This window comes from Eurosta solidaginis, chromosome 3 (genome assembly GCF_040869045.1).
Source record: "Eurosta solidaginis isolate ZX-2024a chromosome 3, ASM4086904v1, whole genome shotgun sequence".
Taxonomy (NCBI): Eukaryota; Metazoa; Arthropoda; class Insecta; order Diptera; family Tephritidae; genus Eurosta; species Eurosta solidaginis.
In genome coordinates, this window is record NC_090321.1 from 108,840,082 (window position 1) to 108,861,238 (window position 21,157).

The window sequence follows — 21,157 nt, forward strand, 5'->3', positions numbered from 1 at the left end:
GTGTCTTCAAATGCGTCTTCTGCTCTTCCTACGTCGTCATAATAGTCGAACTAAATTTTGGCCGGACTTGGCTCCAGCATATTGCGCTCGTGTCACCCAAAAGTGGTTCGAAGATAATAATATACATTATGTTAGGAAAAATGAATCCACCCAACGTGCCCGAGTTGCGGCAAATTGAGCGTTATTGGGCCCTGATGAAAGCAAAACTTTTGGAAATAGGGTAGCCGCCGAAAACCGTTACAGAAGTAAAAAGATTGTAGAGAACAGTATCGCTAAAAGGGCACAAAACCGTTGTAAAAACTAGATGTAGGGTAGAAAATTTCGGTCATACAGACAGGGACAAATAATTTGATAAAATTTTATTGCATTTAACACGCTTTTATTAGAACAATTAGGACTGCGATATAAACTGTAAGATTTAATAATTTAGGTGTAAAGTTTTAATGTTAAAAATATATAATTATGTACAATATGGAATTTTTTTTCGCAGGCGAAGAAGCCTAATTATCGTTAAAGGTTACAATGAACTTATAAAGTGTTATATTTCTTTACAGTCAATTTATTTTTTACTTTTTAGTTAATTTAATTAACCAATAATAAAAGCTTACTTTTAAAAGTTTTGTTTTTTTCTTTAATTTTATTTTAAATTAGAAGTATTATTTGAATTAGAGGTAGAAATATTTAAGTTTGAAATAGTGTTAAGAACAGCTGCTTCACTCATTGCTCTTTCACTAGGTACAGTTTTTCTGAAAAAACTCGGAAAGGCGAATTTTTACATTGTTGTTGTTCTTAATATCGCATATAACGTCCTGTCAAGTGTATTGTGCGAAAGATTGAAGCCCATCGGCTGATTGGATCTTATCAGTGCAGCTTCAGACCTGGTTAATCTACCATCGCCAGATTTTCACAATGCGCCAAATCTTGGCAAAAACCCGCGAAAAAAGAAACGACATACCATCGCCAGATTTTCACAATGCGCCAAATCTTGGCAAAAACCCGCGAAAAAAGAAACGACACACAACACCTCTTCGTCGATTTTAAAGCAGCCTTCGACAGCACGAAAAGGAGCTGCCTATACGCCGCTATGTCTGAATTTGGTTTCCCTGCACAACTTATACGGCTGTGCAAAATGACGATTAGCAACACCATCAGCTCAGTCAGAGTTGGGAAGGACCTCTCCGAGCCGTTCGAAACTAAACGAGGTTTCAGACAAGGTGCGACTTCTTTAATTTAATGCTGGAGAAAATTATACTAGCTGCAGAACTTAACCGCTGTGGAACAATATTCTATAAAAGCGTGCAATTACTGGCATGTGCTGACGACATTGATATCATCGGCCTAAACACCCGCGCCGTTAGTTCTGCTTGCTCCAAACTGGAAAAGGAAGCGGTAAAGATGAGTATGATGGTGAATGCGGACAAAACGAAGTACCTGCTGTCATCGAGCAAAGAGTCAGCGCATATCCGCCTTGGCAACCACGCTACTGTTGGTAGTTATAATTTCGAAATGGTAAATGACTTCGTTTATTTGGGAACCAGCATCAACACTAACAACATCAGCTCTAAAATCCAGCGAAGAACCACTCTTGCCAATAAATTCTACATTGGACTAGGTAGGCAATTGAAAAGTGAGGTCCTCTCTCGGCAAACGAAAATCATACTCTACAAGTCAGGTATTGTACCCGTTGTCGTTGTTGTAGCAATGCTTCGCCCCACCTAACAGCCGCGACCGATCACAAATTGTCATCAAATTCTTCTAACGGAAGTCCAAGGAAACTTGCCGTTTCAACAGGGGTGGACCATAAGGAAAGGGGTGTTAGAGGCGTTGGTTCCACATTACAATTAAAGAGATGGTTGGTGTCATGTGGGGACACATTGCAAACGGGGCATACATTTTGTATGTCGGGGTTGAATCTGGATAGGTAAGAGTTTAACCTGTTACAGTATCCAGAACGAAGTTGAGCAAGAGTGACACGCGTTTCCCTGGGGAGTATGCGTTCCACTTCCGGGAGTTTTTGGTACTTTTCTTAAAGTTCTGGATTCACCGGGCAATTCCCGGCATAAAGGTCCGACGCCTGTTTATGGAGTTCACCAAGGAGCTGCTTGTGTTTTTTCGCTTCATACGGCTGGGTTCTCAGGTGCAGTATTTCCTCAAAATGCTTGCGGAGAGACTCCTTAAGCCCCTAGGCGGTGCTGGTTCATCAATCAGATGTCTGTTGGGATGCTCAGGTTTCTGGGTATTCAACAGGAACTGTTTCTTCAGCATCTCATTTCTCTCCCTGATGGGGAGTATTCTCGCCTCATTATGCAGATGGTGTTCTGGGCTTATGTCCCCAGGCAGCCCGTGGCAATTCTGAGAGCAGTATTTTGGCAGGCCTGTAGCTTCTTCCAGTGGGTAATTTTTAGGCTTGGCGACCATATGGGTGACGCGTAGCACGTAATCGGCTGGCTAATTGCTTTGTATGTAGTTGTTGTTGTTGTTGTAGCAGTGCTTCGCCCCACCTAACAGCCGCTACCGATCACAGATTGTCATCAATATCCTCTAACGGGAGTCCAAGGAAACTTGCTGTTTCAACAGGGGTGGACCATAAGGAAAGGGATGTTAGAGGCTTTGGTTCCACATTACTATTAAAGAGACGGTTGGTGTCATGTGGGGACAGATTGCAAGCGGGGCATACATTTTGTATGTCGGGGTTGATTCTGGATAGGTAAGAGTTTAACCTGTTACAGTATCCAGAACGAAGTTGAGCCAGAGTGACACGCGTTTCCCTGGGGAGTATGCGTTCCTCTTCCGCGAGTTTTGGATACTTTTCTTTGAGTACTGGATTCACCGGGCAATTCCCGGCATAAAGGTCCGACGCCTGTTTGTGGAGTTCACCAAGGACCTGCTTGTGTTTTTTCGCTTCATACGGCTGGGTTCTCAGGTGCCGTATTTCCTCAAGATGCTTACGGAGATGACTCCTTAAGCCCCTAGGCGGTGCTGGCTCATCAATCAGATGTCTGTAGGGATGCCCAGGTTTCTGGGTATTTAACAGGAACTGTTTGGTCAGCATCTCGTTTCTCTCCCTGATGGGGAGTATTCTCGCCTCATTATGCAGATGGTGTTCTGGGGAAATAAGAAGACAGCCCGTGGCAATTCTGAGAGCAGTATTTTGGCTGGCCTCTAGCTTCTTCCAGTGGGTAATTTTTAGGCTTGGCGACCATATGGGTGACGCGTAGCACGTAATCGGCTGGCTAATTGCTTTGTATGTAGTCATGAGCGTTTCTTTATCTTTTCCCCAGGTACTGCCAGCAAGGGATTTGAGGATTTTGTTACGGCTCTGAATTCTCGGAACAATTGCGGCTGCGTGCTCACCGAAATGTAGATCCTGATCAAACGTCACACCCAAGATTTTGGGTGTAGGACAGTCGGTAGCGTAGAGCCATCGACGTGGATGTTCAAAATGGTCGACATTTGGGACGTCCATGTTGTAAATAAGGTCGCGGAAGATTTAGTCGGTGATAATGCCAGGTTTCGCTAGGCGAAAAAACTGGAGAGATCAGGGAGGTAGCCGTTTATTTTATTGCATAGCTCATCGATCTGTGGGCCTGTGGCCATTACTGTGCAGTCATCGGCGTAGGAAACGATTGTGACTCCTTCCGGTGGTGAAGGTAGCTTAGATATGTAGAAATTAAGCAAAAGTGGGGATAGGACACCACCCTGTGGCACCCCTTGTTTAATTCTCCTTGGTTTTGATGTTTCGTTTTTAAATTGCACCGATGCCTGCCGACCACCCAGATAATTTGCGGTCCACCTTTTAAGACATGGGGGAAGGGTAGACCCTTCCAGGTCTTGCAGTAACGAGCCATGGTTGACCGTATCAAAAGCTTTTGATAGGTCTAGCGCTACGAGTACTGTTCTATGGTGGGGGTTTTGATTTAAACCGAAATTTATCTGGGTGCTAATGGCATTTAGCGCGGAGGTAGTGCTATGGAGTTTTCTTAAGCCATGCTGATGAGAGGCTAGCTGCAAATTTGCTTGGAAATAAGGGAGCAAAATGGCTTCGAGCGTCTTTGCCACTGGCGATAGGAGAGATATCGGACGATACGACTCTCCTATGTTAGCTGGTTTACCAGGCTTTAGTAGCGGGACCACCTTGGCCATTTTCCATTTCTCGGGTATGACAAAGGTGGAAAGAGACAGGTTGAAGACCTGCGATAAATATTTGAAACCCTCTTTCCCTAGGCTTTTAAGCATCGGCATGGCTATGCCGTCTGGGCCCACTGCTTTGGATGGTTTAGCGCGACCAATGGCGTCCTCAACCTCTTTAGCGGTGATGGTGATTGGTGACGCGCTGAATTTGTGTTTATGTGCGAATCTGTTGGCCCTCCGTCTATCTTTGTCGACCGTAGAATGCATTATATATTGTCGGCAGAAAGGGCTCGCGCATTTTTTCGCATCCGACAGCACTTTGTCGCCAAAGGCGATGGAAACTTTGTCTTTGTGCTTAGTCGGATTCGATAGGGACTTTACGGTGGACCAAAGTTTACCCACACCGGTAGAGAGGTTACAGCCTCTTAGGTGCTCCTCCCATTTCGCCCGCTTGTATTCATCCACAAGCAATCTGATGCGTTGGTTTATATCCCTCATTTGGGGGTCGCCTGGATCAAGCTGCCTTATAAGGTCACGTTCTCTCGCTAAGTTTGCGGCCTCCGCCGGGAAGTGGGGCCGGATTTCGGGAATTCTCCCGGCGGGAATGAAACGTGCCGAGGCGGATTCAATGACCTTGCGGAAGGCACGCTCCCCTTGGCGGGCATCAGTCGGGATAGGAAGGGCAGCAAAGCGGTTGTCTGTAAAAGATTTATATTCTTCCCACTTTCCTTTTTTGAAGTTTATGAAAGTGCATTTTTCTGTAACGATGAAGTCGGCGGTACGCTCGAACGAAATAAGTATAGGCAGGTGGTGGGATGTCAATGTTACCATCGGTTGCCAGTTGACGCAGTTTACGAGTCCTGCGCTCACGATTGATATATCTGGCGAACTGTGACAGCTTCCTACCATACGAGTAGGGGCGTCTCCGTTTATTGTGCAGAATGTCGTTTCTTCTATTTGATCCGCCAACATCTCACCCATGCTGTCCGCCTGCAAGTTTGAATGCCATAGATCGTGATGGACATTGAAATCGCCTAAGATAATGCGATTATCGTCAGTGAGTAAGGATCTGATATCAGGGCGGTATCGACTGGGGCAACAGGTGGCAGGAGGAATGTAGATGATGATTTCTAGGCTTACATCGCCTGACCGGACAGATCAGCCGTGACGTTGTAAGACACTGTCCCTGCGGCCGATGTCGGAATCAAATATATGATATTGCACTGAGTGGTGTATGATAAACGCGAGTCCGCCTCCATTTCCGCTCTCGCGATCTTTTCTGTGAACATTATACCCGGACCAGGTCTGCAGAGAAGATCTTGCTGTAAGTTTAGTCTCCTAGATCGCAGCGATCCGAATGTCCGCTTCATGAAATCGACTTTCTCCGTAATCTTCACAGTTAATCCATTACAGTTTAACTGCAGAATTCTGAAGTGCAGCGGTGGAGACGTCGTCACTGTAGGAGTAAGTGACGGGTGACTATGCCTGAGTTGTGGGAGGCCAGGACGCAATTGCTGTTGTGGCCCTGGAACTGGACGTCCCTGGGTAAGCATTGGGATACCCGGTGTATTTGGGTTTTGCGGCCTGGGAACAAGGCGCAATGAAGCCCGTCGCGGAGACAAGAACATCTAGGGAAGTGGCATCGTCCAAGGCAGGAGCTGCATTGTGCGGATGACGCAAAATGTGGTAGGGGCTAAGAGTCTGTTTCACTGACCTACACGATTGCTGCCGGAAAAGAGGGGGAAGAAGACGGGCGGGGGCTGATGCTCGAAATTGCTACCGACTCTACTACGGAGATTGTAGTTGCGAGTGGGAGCGGCCGTATGAACTGGTTGCGCCGTATGGCGTAGACTACGGGACGCCCTTGGGCGTGAAAAGCAAGGAGCCACAAAAGATTTATAAAAGTTACGTGGACGTTGGGTTTTGGGGTCAAGCCCAGAACCTGTCCGATGCAACCGTCCCTTGCACGAGACACACTGAACAGAGTATGACCGTCCTAAAAAGATTCTTTTCCGGCAGATGCAGCAAAACCATTTCTCAGGACCTGGGTCAGGAGACGGACCCGGATTGGATTCGATACCTTCCCGGAGCAAGAGAATATGGAGCAGTCCTGCTGCAAGGAGCTGCTGGGAGGATGACAATTTGTGGGAGGGACGCAACAAATTAAATGGGGTTACAATGAAATGACAGTCCTGGGTCGGGAAAAATCCCGAGTCGCTCCGGTACATAGAACCGACTGCCTTGGGAAGGAGTTACTATCGTTTCCTATGCCGATGACTGTACAATAATGGCCACAGACCCAGGCCCACAGATCGATGAGCTTTGCATCAAAATAAACGGCTACCTCCCTGATCTCTCCAGTATTTTCACCTCGCGAAACCTGACATTGTCACCGACTAAACCATCGTCGACTTTATTTACAACATGGACGCGCTAAATGTCGACCATTTTGAACATCCACGTCAATGGCATTTCGTTACCGACTGTCTTACACCCAAAATCTTGGGTGTGACGTTTGATCAGGATCTACATTTTGATGAACATGCAGCCGCAATTGTACCGAAAATCCAGAGGCGTAATAAAATCCTCAAATCTCTTGCTGTCAGTACTTGAGGAAAAGATAAAGAAACGCTCATTACCACTTACAAAGCAATTGGCCAGCCGATTGCATGCTACGCGTCCCCGATATGGTCGCCAAGTTAAAGAATACTCACTGGCATAAGCTACAGGCCAGCCAAAATATTGCCCTCAGAACCGCCACGGCTTCTCTTCTTAGGTCCCCAGAACACCGTCTACATAATGAGGCGAGAATACTCCCTATTAGGGAGAGAAATGAAATGCGAACCAAACAGTTACTGTTGAATACTCAGAAAGCTGGGTATCCCAACAGACGTCTGATTGATGAGCCAACAACGCCCAGGGGCTTAAGGAGTCATCTCCGTAAGCATTATGAGGAAATACGGCACCTGAGAACACAGCCGTATGAAGCCAAAAAACACAAGCAGGTCCTCAGTGAACTCCACAAACAGGCGTCGGACCTCTATGCCAAGAATTGTCCGGTGAATCCTGTACTCAAAGAAGAATACCCAAAACTTGCAGAAGAGGGATGCACACTCCCTAGAGAAACGCGAGTCACTCTAGCTCAACTTCGATCTGGATACTGTAACAGGTTAAACTCTTAACTATCCAGAATAAACCTCGACATACAAAATATATGTCCTGCTTGTAATGTGTCCCCACATGACACCAACCATCTCTTCAACTGCACTGTGGAACCAACGCCTCTAGCACCCCTCTCATTATGGTCCAGTCCTGTTGAAACAGCAAGTTTCCTTGGACTCCCGTTAGAGGATATTGATGACAATTTGTGATCGGTCGCTCCTATTGAATGGATTGCTTTCAACTGTCTCCGAAACCCTGTCAGCCCTGAAATCTCTTGGAGTTCCTGTCGACACTTGGGACATCATGATTGTCCACCTTATGACTAGGTACCTCGACTCAACCACACGTCAAGCATAGGCGCTTGACCAAGGTGCATCCGCAACCCCAACCGATCTTTCAGCTCTCATTAAATTTATCGAAGCTCGTGCTACTGCACTCGAAACAATCGATCGTCATGACTCCGTGAAGCCGCAAAATGCAGCAAGGCGAAAAGTTATGCCACAACTTCATTTTCAATTTCATCATCGCGATGTTGTTTGTGCTCCGAGAATCATAAGTTGATTCAATGTCCAACCTTTGAGCGAAAATCGCCTACTGAACTATGTTTTAATTGCTTAGGCCCTCACGTTTTAAAGGAACATGCCGGAAGTGTAGACAACGCCATAAGACGTTGTTACATATCGTTTCACTAAAATCTACCAATTCGACTGCAACCACGTGACAGCACATTCTGATGACTTACAATCATCAAACGTTCAATCGATGGATTTGCAATCAAACAGTAGCGAGGAAGCTGCTGTCGTCAACCATGCCACCGCAGGAGCTTGTAAACGCTCCAATGTCTTATTAGCAACTGCACTCGTAGAAATTCAAGTTGAGCATGTGCGTCACGTAGCGCGTTCATTGATTTATCCGAGTTTAGAGCTATCCTTTGTCAATGAAAGAATGGTTCAACTTCTTCGAGTAAAGCGTTCAGCAGCCGCAATTAGCCTTCTTGGCGTGAGAGCTTGCCATGATTCCACCACTCGGGGAGTGGTATCTGTCAACTTAAATTCTTTAGCGACAAAACGATACGCGTGCACATTTACTGCATTCATATTACCTAAACCCACTGCATTTTTACCGTCAAGAGAATCAAAATCAACAGATTGGGGTCAACTTGCTGACCCAACGTTTAACACTCCTGGCAAAATAGATATGATTTTAGGCACTGACGTCTACTCCGAAATTTTACAAGACGGTATACGGAAATATCCAATACATACTACAATTGCACAAGCTACAGTCTTTGGCTGGATTTGTTCTGGATCTATAGCAGAAAATCCATCAGTGACTCCAGCCCGTATTCATTATTGCTCACATCATGACGAAATCAGTTATCTCATTGGAAGGTTTTGGCAACAGGAGGAGGTTACCACCCCAACACCTAAGTTGACTCCAGAAGAGGAGGCGTGCGAGATTCATTTTCAACGGACGCACACGCGCACCGTAAATGGACAGTACGTTGTCCGATTGCCTCTGAAACAATCTGTTTCAACTTTTCCTTAAACCGACGACTGGCCGCAAATCCTGAATACGACCAAATGTATACCGAATTTTTGAACGATTGCGAAACCAACTTTCACATGTCCAAAGTTCCTGATGGCTACGTACCTAAATCAAATATATATTATTTGCCTCATCATGACGTGCTTCGGTCATCTAGTATTACTACAAAACTACGAGTTGTCTTTAATGGTTCGGCCCGAATAATGAGCAACAAGTCACTAAACGAAATTGTTTACATAGGGGAAAAACTCCAATCTGAAATTACCGATGTTTTACATTATTTCCGTCGTTACAAGTAAGTTGTCTCTGCTGATGTTAAACAAATGTATCGCCGAGTCTTGGTCCACCAGGATGACTGGGATCTACAGAGAATATTATGGTTGCTAAGTGGGAAGTTAGTCGAATATCATCTCCGCACCGTAAGTTATGGTCAAGCATGTGCACCCTACTTAGCCCTAAGAGCATTTAAGCAGCTTGTTATTGACGAAGGACATCGATTCCCACTAGCGGTTCCAATGCTATCACTCGGTCAATACGTAGATGACGAATTCGGTGGAGCTGACACTATACAGGAGTGCATTGAATAGGTCAACTAAGTTATACAACTCTGCAACGCTGGTAAATTTCACCTTCAGACATGGAGTAGCAATAAACCGATGATTCTCGCACATCTGGACCCTAACCTTTTGGCTACTGAATCCAACATCAAATTTGATACAACAAAAATTATTCAAACCCTCGGCTTAAGCTGGAATCAAGAGTCTGACAGCCTTAATTTTTATAACAAATTTATTCCTATCAAGAATATTCCAAAACGTAACGTCTTATCTAATATTGCGCAAATATTTGATCCCCTGGGATTTCTCCGATAGTCGTCACTGCAAAAATTTCCATGCAAAATATATGGCTTCAACAACTCCCTGATTCGTTACACAGCTTTTGGAAGGATTTTAAGTCTAGCCTTCAAGACTTGCACATTCTTGCAATTCCGCGACATCTAGGGCTTGCCAAATCTGCTTTAGTAGAAATTCATGGCTTTTCTGACGCAGCATTAGCGGTCATGAGCGCAGTTGTCTATCTGATAGTTTTGCATGAGGAAACCGCTGCGGTGAGTTTGGTTCAGGCAAAGACTAAACCCAATCCTATCTCCAGAGTTTCAATTCCTCGTATTGAGCTCACCGCAGCAGTCCTGCTCACTCAACATGACGTTATTGGCGCGCTCAATCTTTCGTCGGCCCCTGTATGGCCTTGGGCTGATTCGTCAGTTACCCTCACTTGGCTCATAAAACACCATTCAAAGTGGAGGATTTTGTAGCAAATTGAGTGAACTTTGTTCAAGAAAAGCTACCAACTGCAAGTTGGAAGTTTGTTCCGGGTAAAGAAAATCCTGCGGATTGTGCATCACGGAGTATGACACCTCGTCAATCACATTTACACCAACTCTGGTGGCACGGTCCCCAGTCGCTTAAGTTGGATAGCGCCGTTTTAGCCGACGAATAAGTTCACCCAATCCCAACAAGCAGAAACGGAAGCAATAAGAAGGAAAGAAAAATCCACATTTCACACTAAACAGATGTTTCCGAATCAGTATTACTTATTACTATTCGGACTTAACCAAATTATTACGCGTTACCTTATGGTGCTTTCGATTCGCAAACAAGGTTCGCCGACTTCCAATTATCAATGATGACAAACGGCTATCAGTTGCAGAAATACAGTATTCTTTACAATTTTGGATAAAATTCGTCCAGCAGATTGATTTCTAGCTAAAAAAAAACCACGGCTACAAAAAGTTCTAGTTCTATTCGCAACCTCAATCCATTTGTGGACTCTGACGGCTTTCTTCGAGTTGGGGACGACTCGAAAATTCCACGTTGCCATATGATGCAAAACATTCATATATTTTACCACAAAACTCCAACATAGCAAAACTCATCATTCGAGATATCCATTTTCGCACGCTCCATGGAGGCACAAGTTCCACGATCGCTTTACTCAGACAGCAATTCTGGATCCTTGGCGGCCGTGCAGCAGTACGAGAATCAATTATACGCTGCGTCGTATGTGCTCGATATCGTGCTGACCGCCAGCAACCTCTTATGGGACAACTGCCGTCGTCAAGAGTTAATAGCGCTCGTTTGTTCCAGCATACCGGGGTGGACTATGCAGGTCCATTCTCTTTAAAAGAAAATCGAGGTTGCACTCGTACTATATAAAAAGCATATGTTGCTCTCTTTATTTGTTCGGCGACATCATACATATATCTTGAGCTAGTGAGTAACTATACAGCTGAAGCTTTCATCGCAAGCTACAAAAGGTTTTCTGGCGCCGACAAAGAACTTAAGCAACTTTTCAATTCAGTGTCTAGCGAAATGTCCCGCCTAACCCATTTATTATCGAAGGATGGAACCCAATGGCGCTTCAATACACCATCTGCTCCAAACTTCGGCGGTACCTGGGAATCTGGAGCAAAATCAATGAAACATCACTTGAAACGCGTCATGAAGAGCTATTTATTTTCATTTGAAGAGTTTACGACAGATTCAGGCTGTACTCAACTCTCGACCATTGTGCAGACTTACGGATGATCCTGATGATATGAACTACCTTATGCGGTAAATTTTTTGTGGGTGGACCTATCGCTAGTTTTCCCAAGTCGCGTTTAACTCAGGTGCCCCAATCTCGCCTTTCACATTGGCAACTAACAAAGTGGTTGAGAGAACAATTCTGGGAAAAATGGCAAAGGGAGTACAAGTGGCAACTGCGCACAACATCAATTAAAGTTGGCTCAGTAAAGTCCTCCTGGCTTCTAGTAAAGTCCTCCCTCGGCAAACGAAAATCATACTCTACAAGGCATATATCGTTCCCGTCCTGCAATATGGCGCAGAAGCATGGACCATGACAACATCAGATGAAACGGCTCTGAGAGTGTTCGAGAGAAAAGTTCTTCGAAAGATTTATGGACCTCTACGCGTTGGCGATGGCTAGTACCGAAAAAGATTTAACGAGCTATACGCAGACGTCAACATAGTCTAGCGAAACACAGCGGCTGCGCTGGCTAGGCCATGTTATGCGAATGAAAGATGACGCTCCGGCCAAGAAAGTTTTTCTATCGGAACCCGCCTATGGAAGCAGGGGCAGAGGGCCGCCCCCACTCCGCTGGAAGGGCATGCGCGTTGTTCGACGGCATAACCGTTTAAACGGTTAAGCGCCAATTATAAGTAAGTAAGCAATTGTCCTTCCTATCGACGAGAGATACCCCCATCGAAATGGCCATTAGGGAAAGCCATAAAACTACATCGAGGTCGCGATGGGTTTACGAGAGTAGTTACCGTAAAAATCGCATTCTGGGTCGTCCTATAAACAAATTATGCTTGCTTCCAAATCCTGTGAGTCAAAAAGAAGAAGAGTCAGATACTCCACCCTAAAGACAAACAAAACACAATTTAATTTCGCCTTTTTCGCAACTATGCATTTGCCCCATTATTGGGTGCAACGCGGAGAGTATGTTTAAAACATCAGCAATCATTATCAAATCATCATACATTATAACAATTTATACTACCTGCCAATATTGGGTAAAATAATTGAGTTAATCTAACGCTCCATCTGTTAGCACCAATTACATAATTCATCACAGCAACATGGCAATCATGCGATTCCTCTTAATTACTTGAAAATTTTTTCGCTCGAAACATACGAAATTTTGTAGAGCAAATTACATAAAACTAAAATTAAAAAGTAAAGTTAATTCTATATATTTTAATAAAACTACCACAAAAACGAAGCTGAGTTTCCTTCTTTATTAATTTGGAAGGTTCTGGTATTCTGGAGATCTTGAACTGCGCCACATCTGTTCCGGTGAGTTGGTATAATTGCATTTTAATTGCCACCACAAAAGTAGGGTGTTCCAATCATTTGCCGAATCCTGATACCAATATTGTATTGAACAGTTTCACAAAAAGCAAGCAAAAAATGATATATTATATATGAGATCCTGAAATAGGACTGATCAAAAGGAATACCAAAATGTTACCGAAATCATCTTCGAAATTCTTGACAAAGTTGGATATTGTTTCATAACTACGAACTGCTGGGACGTCTCGGGAAATCAAAGCTACCTTACAGTGACCAGCCACTACTAGTTTTGGTTACAGGCCATTAAAGGAAAATATAGCGTTAAAATATCAAGTATAAAATGATACATAAGCCAAACCAGACGCTGTAAGTTTGCTGTGTGTAAGACGCTGTGTGTACGCTCTAAAGCAGACGTCGGCAAAATGGAAATGCAGATGTGTTAGTGCGCGATGATCGCGCACATCACTTGATGCATCGTTTTGCGTTGCTCATTCGCTTATTAGCAAGCAACAAGACAAAATCGTTTGTTATGATTTTTTTCGATTTTGCGAACTATACTCAGTAAAATAAAGGTTTATCCTAAGATACAGTTTTTTGCACAATAAACACCCCCTAATACATATTTTTGTTTACAAAATATGTACCCCTAATATACATATGGACAACATTCGTCAACATTGCGAGGGACGCACACAATCGATGTTACTGCGGCAAATGCTCAGGCTCTACTAAACTAAAGAGAATAAGAATACGTGTGAATTGAGTGCGAACAATTGTTTCACTATTTGCCGACCACGTCATTTTTTTCAGCCATATGTTCTTTTTTTATTTTTTCCAAAATTTTACTTCATATGCATACATTTGCTTATTTCATATACAGTAACTCATGTGAATAAGTGACATAGATCCAAAAAAATTTAAAGGACTTAAGAATATTACTTTATTGTACTTAAATTGAATGGAATACAAATCTCAATACTCTAAAAAATTCTAAAAATTCGGAAAAAAAAATTAAAATTTTTTATGAAAATACATCGAATTTTTTAAATATAATTTAGTTTTTGTTATAGATCGTGACAAATTTTCTTATGGGAAATTAGTTAAAATAAATTTGCGAAAGCGAAAATTGTAAGAATTATCCAAAAAGGGGTGTCTACTTATTTATGTGAGTGACTGTACATATGTACATATATATGTGGTATTTATTTGAGTATTTATCCTGGCACTACAATTTTTACAGAATTATTTTATAGTACCAGTCAGGAATGTAAAAGTGAATTACAAAAATAATAATAACAATGTAAATAATTAAATTAATTATGTGAAAATTACTTATTACAAAAACTTAAAAGTAAAGTATCATACAAAGTAAAAAAGACAATAGATTTAAATTGAATAAACAAAAAGTTATAGGGTAGGTTATCTTTTATAATTATGTTATTATTCGCTATCATTACTTTCATTGGATGAGTCACTTGTGGAATAGTCATGAACATCAGCAACACTACTGTGAAAGCTTGAAACAACTGGGGTATTTAAGACTTCTGAAATCAGACTTTTAAATTTTTTCTTAGGTATCTCCCTAAAACTGTTAACTAAAGGATCCGATGTTATAAGCAACATATTCATAAGATCTCTATTCGTGGCTTCACGCGACTGCTTTTGTGTGTTATCAGCCCTGAATCGTCTCAAATCTTTGTTACGGGCTTCCTGTGATTCCTCGGAAAGTTGACCAATAGGTAAAATTGCTGATTTTATAATATCAGTACTATGCAGTACTAAGAATTTATGAACTGTAACAGGCATATTAAACCATGGATAGGAATCTATGTATAGTTTTTTAGTCTCGACCGCAAATTTTTCAAATTTTTGGATATTTATATTGTACCCAGATGCTAATGCGCGAAGGAGAGTGTCGAATCTTTTGATGAGCGTTACATTCAATCCCGTAATCTCAGCACTAGCTTCAGAATTTTCGAAAAACCTACGAGCAGTGTTGCCGTCATTGGTATTGCCGAAACCTGGTTTCGGTTTATCTTCATCAATCCATTGTATGTACCTGTTTTTATGCCATCCTAGAAAACGAATTTGGTGCAATGTTCAAACCAAATGGCAATACCTTCCATCGATACGCTCCGCGATCATGAGGTTTTATCGCGTGAATCTACGTGTAATGTTATTTGGTGAAATCCAGAAAAAAGGTCTAAGGTTGAGAAAAATTTGGCTCTGCCAAGATTATCTAAAATATCATCGATTCGTGCTAATGGGAATTTGTCTGCTATTAGCTTCTTGTTAACTGCGCGAAAGTCAACGCACATTCTGTATGCTTTTTTGCCATTTATTTTCTTTTTAGGAACTAGGATAAGAGGAATGTTGTAGTTAGAATACCTTTCTTCGATTAAATCGTTTTCTAGTAATTTTGTAACTTGTTTGTTGATTTCTTCCCGCTGTGAATAGGGTAGACGATAATTCTTTATATACACTGGTTCGTTGTCAGTTAACCGCAATTTCTGCTCATAAAAATTATTTAACGTCATTTTATCTTTGTCAAGCGCGAATATGTCAGCATATTGTATGCATAGATCTAAAAGTTCAGATGGTGCATTTTTTGGAATTTGATTATCAATTTTTTTGTTGTTATATCGGCCTACTGATTTTAAGATCGCGGGTTCGAATCGAGCTCAAGGCCTAACAATAATTTTTTATCATTATTATTGTTATGATAATTTTTTTTTTTTTTTTTTTTCTTAATTGAAAAAATTTTTAAATTAGAATAGAAGAAAGAAAAAATTTTAGACAACTGCCAAAGCTCGTTGTATAGATCCATTTCGGGAACTGCTAAATTCCTTCATCGGCAACGTTTAGGCGCCGCTTTCTTCTATTCTAATTTAAAAATTTTTTCAATTAAGAAAAAAAAAAAAAATTTATCATAACAATAATAATGATAAAAAATTATTGTTAGGCCTTGAGCTCGATTCGAACCCGCGATCTTAAAATCAGTAGGCCGATATAACAACAAAAAAATTGTTAATACATCCCAGAGCACGGGGAAAAAAGTGTCAATAAAATATGACACTATGGCAGCATTGCCAACAAACAAGTCCAATTTTCACAGCCATTCTGCAACAGATGTCGCAGTGTTGTGAATATCAATTGGCACGAAACAGAATAGAAGCAGGATTAATGAAGACAAACAAAAAACCGCTGCGATGGCTGAATGGTTATAGCAGCGGCGCCTAAACGTTGCCGATGAAGGAATTTAGCAGTTCCCGAAATGGATCTATACAACGAGCTTTGGCAGTTGTCTAAAATTTTTTCTTTCTTCTATTCTAATTTAAAAATTTTTTCAATTAAGAAAAAAAAAAAAATTTATCATAACAATAATAATGATAAAAAATTATTGTTAGGCCTTGAGCTCGATTCGAACCCGCGATCTTAAAATCAGTAGGCCGATATAACAACAAAAAAATTGTTAATACATCCCAGAGCACGGGGAAAAAAGTGTCAATAAAATATGACACTATGGCAGCATTGCCAACAAAAAAGTCCAATTTTCACAGCCATTCTGCAACAGATGTCGCAGTGTTGTGAATATCAATTGGCACGAAGCAGAATAGAAGCAGGATTAATGAAGACAAACAAAAAACCGCTGTGATGGCTGAATGGTTATAGCAGCGGCGCCTAAACGTTGCCGATGAAGGAATTTAGCAGTTCCCGAAATGGATCTATACAACGAGCTTTGGCAGTTGTCTAAAATTTTTTCTTTCTTCTATTCTAATTTAAACATTTTTTCAATTAAGAAAAAAAAAAAAAAAAAATTTATCATAACAATAATAATGATAAAAAATTATGGTTAGGCCTTGAGCTCGATTCGAACCCGCGATCTTAAAATCAGTAGGCCGATATAACAACAAAAAAATTGTTAATACATCCCAGAGCACGGGGAAAAAAGTGTCAATAAAATATGACACTATGGCAGCATTGCCAACAAACAAGTCCAATTTTCACAGCCATTCTGCAACAGATGTCGCAGTGTTGTGAATATCAATTGGCACGAAACAGAATAGAAGCAGGATTAATGAAGACAAACAAAAAACCGCTGTGATGGCTGAATGGTTATAGCAGCGGCGCCTAAACGTTGCCGATGAAGGAATTTAGCAGTTCCCGAAATGGATCTATACAACGAGCTTTGGCAGTTGTCTAAAATTTTTTCTTTCTTCTATTCTAATTTAAAAATTTTTTCAATTAAGAAAAAAAAAAAAATTTATCATAACAATAATAATGATAAAAAATTATTGTTAGGCCTTGAGCTCGATTCGAACCCGCGATCTTAAAATCAGTAGGCCGATATAACAACAAAAAAATTGTTAATACATCCCAGAGCACGGGGAAAAAAGTGTCAATAAAATATGACACTATGGCAGGCAGCATTGCCAACAAACAAGTCCAATTTTCACAGCCATTCTGCAACAGATGTCGCAGTGTTGTGAATATCAATTGGCACGAAACAGAATAGAAGCAGGATTAATGAAGACAAACAAAAAACCGCTGTGATGGCTGAATGGTTATAGCAGCGGCGCCTAAACGTTGCCGATGAAGGAATTTAGCAGTTCCCGAAATGGATCTATACAACGAGCTTTGGCAGTTGTCTAAAATTTTTTCTTTCTTCTATTCTAATTTAAAAATTTTTTCAATTAAGAAAAAAAAAAAAATTTATCATAACAATAATAATGATAAAAAATTATTGTTAGGCCTTGAGCTCGATTCGAACCCGCGGAATTTGATTATTTAAAATCGAAGTTATTTCGGTAATTCGCTTCTCATCTGACTTAGTTTTGTCGATTACATAGACGTGATAATTTGATAAGTTTTCTGCTTTAATAGAATTTTTGTGTACGAATTGTACATCACTTGTGGTATTGATTAATTTTATGACTGGATTATTGGAATTTGTAATGCATCTTGCGGTAAATACGCCTTTTTGTATTTCTTGAGATTCAACGAAAGATGGAGTTGTTGAGTGACCTAAGTCGAAAATCCGAAAAACTTCGCATCTTGGTGGTATAATACACATATCTCTTTCCGTTCCGTGTAGGATTGGCATAATGGCTTTTTCTTTATTTGCCCAGAATGAGATGCTACTATTTGAATAATTTATTACACATTTGTTATAAAGAAGAAAATCTTTACCCAGTATACCGTCTGATGGGATATTGAAGTTATCGTTTACCACATGTAAGCTATGTTCGACTAGATTACTAGACAAATTTAGTTCTATGTTTATTTTACCTATGGTAGGAACAGAATTTGATGTAACGCCAGTGATGTTAACTATATCGTCAGAATTAATTGGAATTTGCTTATTGAAGCTTGAAATTTTAATCAGAGAAATATCAGCTTGTGTATCTAGTAAAAATGTACATAATTTGTTAGATCCGGTTATATAAATTTCGATAAAATCTGAGTAATTTAGGTTTAGACAAAAAATATTTTTAATATTTATTCGCTTATCTCCTCGTCCCTCAGTGTTCGCTGCTGACGGGCGTCCAAGTTCAAAGAGCGAACATTTGCATTATTTCGCGTATTTGAACTTCCGGCGTTAGTATTGGTTCTGTTTTCTAACCTATTTTGACTGTTGCTAGTGTTACGGAAATTACCATTGCCTCGATTGTCGTTATTTTGTCTATAAATGTTGTTTTGCCTATTTTGATTGTTATTGTTGTATCTACCGTTATTATTGTTGTTGTACCTATTGAAATTGTGATTGTTATTGAACCTATTGAAATTGCTATTGTTGTTGTATCTATTATTGTTTTTGTAGTTGTTATTGCCTCTATTGTTATAGCGAAAGTTGTTTTGATTGTTAAACCTTGATCGAAAAGCTAATACTTGTCTTTCTGTAGCCTGACTGTTTTGTTCGACTATCATTTTTGCTACGACGCACAGTGGCGCCTCTGCCGCTAAATTATGGCAAAAATCAAAAAAAATATGAAAGCGTTCGCTAAATGTAGTGCATGCTTTCCTAATACAGAATTTTCCAGGGATCAAGAATATACAACTGTTTTTTCACAGAAAATTATAGTTTACCAGGTAGAGCCGCTCAAAGTTGAACAATTTTCAACATTGGGAAAAAATTGAAATGTTTCTTCTTTTTAGTTGTATTTAAAATGGTTTTGTGATTAAATAAGGCGGCCGGTTGTCGTTTTCTTGCATAGCAATTAAAGATAATTTAATTTAGAACTGAAAAAAAAAATTTGTTTTTTATTTTTTTTTTATATAAAGCTATCCATCATACAATGCACATTCTTCTTTTGGAGATTAAGGAACTAAGTATTCTGTTTACTTAAATAAAGTGAATAGTATTTTTAAATATAGTTCACAGTTTAATATTTAGTCAGATACACTCGAAGCCAATTCTAATATGTATCTAGAAAACTCGAAACTATTTGCGGTGTTTAAATCTACAAAGTCAAGACGGAACTTCGTTGAGGCTATTATGAGAGAATTAGCGAGTGAAATAAGCATTAAAGAAAAGGCCTGGAAGAAAAATTTGGTTTACAATACATTATGATAGAAAGAAAATGGAAGGACGTCTATCGTAACAATTCAAAATTTCTAAGTAAGCATGAAAAGTGGCTAGCTGACAAAACTTTTTGGAGGAAGAAACGCCTAGCACGTCAACCAATCCAACTAGAGGGAGACCAACAAAACCCATAGAAGAGTGTTCTACCTACACAAGGAAAAGGAAGCTGTCTGATACCACAAAAGCTATGGCACGACTCATTTTTCAGAAGCAATGGCTATTAAATATAAAAAAGACGAAGAAAACGTGAAGTCTCATATAACAGAAGCAGTTGCGGTAGCAAGCCCAGTGCGACTGATGAGGATCAAAAACAGCATTCCCACACCACCATTCCCACATCACTTGGCGCTGTTTATAGATCTCGGTTTAACGAAGAAAAAATATATTATATTGCGTAAGTCATTATTGCAACGTAATGCCGATATTTTACCTGGATACAAAAAAATTACTCAAGCCAAGAAAGAAGCAGTTCCTCTAAGTCCCAAACTAACCGAAGTATCAGCTGAAATTGAGCTACAAAACCTAATGGATCATACGTCTACACGACTCCTTCAAAGTTTCACTGAAGAAAAGTTTAAATCACTGCCAAAGGAGCTAGCATTGATAACTAAGTGGGGATGGATCATCAGGACAAAGCGCATATAAACAAAGAATAAATGTAGACGATGAAACAATTACAGATAGTAATGTTTATGGCTTCTATTGTTCAATTAAGACTAAAAGATGAAGCTTCAGAATAAGAGCCAAAAGGACTTTGAAAATCTTGACGATTCAATAACTGACGAACTAAATTATAAGTAAGGAATATCTCCTTTGCATGATAGGATAAGATGTATGGAATTTGGTTTGAAGCTGGATTATACACTACCACAACAAGGAGAAGTTTTCGACGACAATACAATATGTAAGGAGAAACAAAACAGGAGAAAAAAAATAATTCAGGATGCATTCTGTAAAGAGATTGGCCTTAGAGTTGACTGTCCAAAGTATGGATACGGAAATACAAATGATGGTACTCCTCAAGAAGATTTTTTGAAAACGATGAAGTGACTGCTCGCATAACAGGAGTTGATAGAGATATTGTGAAAACATTGGGAGTAATTTTAATATTTGAAACTGTCATGAACCAGTTAATGGACCCAAATTTGGAGAATATGCATCTGAAACTACAGAGTTGCTGCATCAAAAGTATCCTGAGAATAAACTTACACCAACGGTACATACAATTTTAGCACATGGAAAAGATTTAATAGAGTACCAGTGCTTACCATTAGGAGAATTGTCTGAAGAAGCTCAAGAATCTAAGAACTAGGAATACAAAAGATATAGATGTATGAACACCTGCAAAGTATCACGAGTTAGACAAAACGAATACCTTTTAACATGTTAGCTATCTCTTCTGATCCAGTCATATCATCTATGAGGTATGCAAGAACACAAAAAGATCTTACAGATGCGAATAGATCAGTTGTGGTTGTTTTGTTAGATATATGTTCCAGTGACGATGACTATGTTAAGTTAAAATAAGTTTCTCACTTCTTATCACAACAACGAAAAAGAGATTTACTAATCAATTTTGTTACTTTATTGAAAAATAAGATATCTATGTACAAGTTATTTTTTTATTTCAAATAAAAGAATTAATTAATTTATTAATTTATAAGTATATACTTTTCGTTATTGCATTTCTCAAAAGTTTGTCAAATTTATTTAAAAGCTTAGGCTTTCGCCTTCAAACGAGTATTAAATTTTTATAGAAATCAATACGTCTATCGAGTTTGGTACAAATTGGTAAAGCGGTTACTAAGATCAAACTTTTTAGCATAATATAGTTTGATCTTTAGCTCAAATAATATTTCATTGAACCACTTTCAA

General features: G+C 40.1%; 1 protein-coding gene and 1 pseudogene across 3 annotated transcripts in view; both read right to left on the bottom strand.

Moving 5' to 3' along the window:
* Window positions 1–21,157, bottom strand: part of mr (anaphase promoting complex subunit morula) — a 724,830-nt gene that overhangs the window by 379,614 nt on the left and 324,059 nt on the right. The gene's annotated exons all lie outside the window — the stretch shown is intronic.
* Window positions 4,477–5,600, bottom strand: LOC137247298 (uncharacterized; annotated as a pseudogene).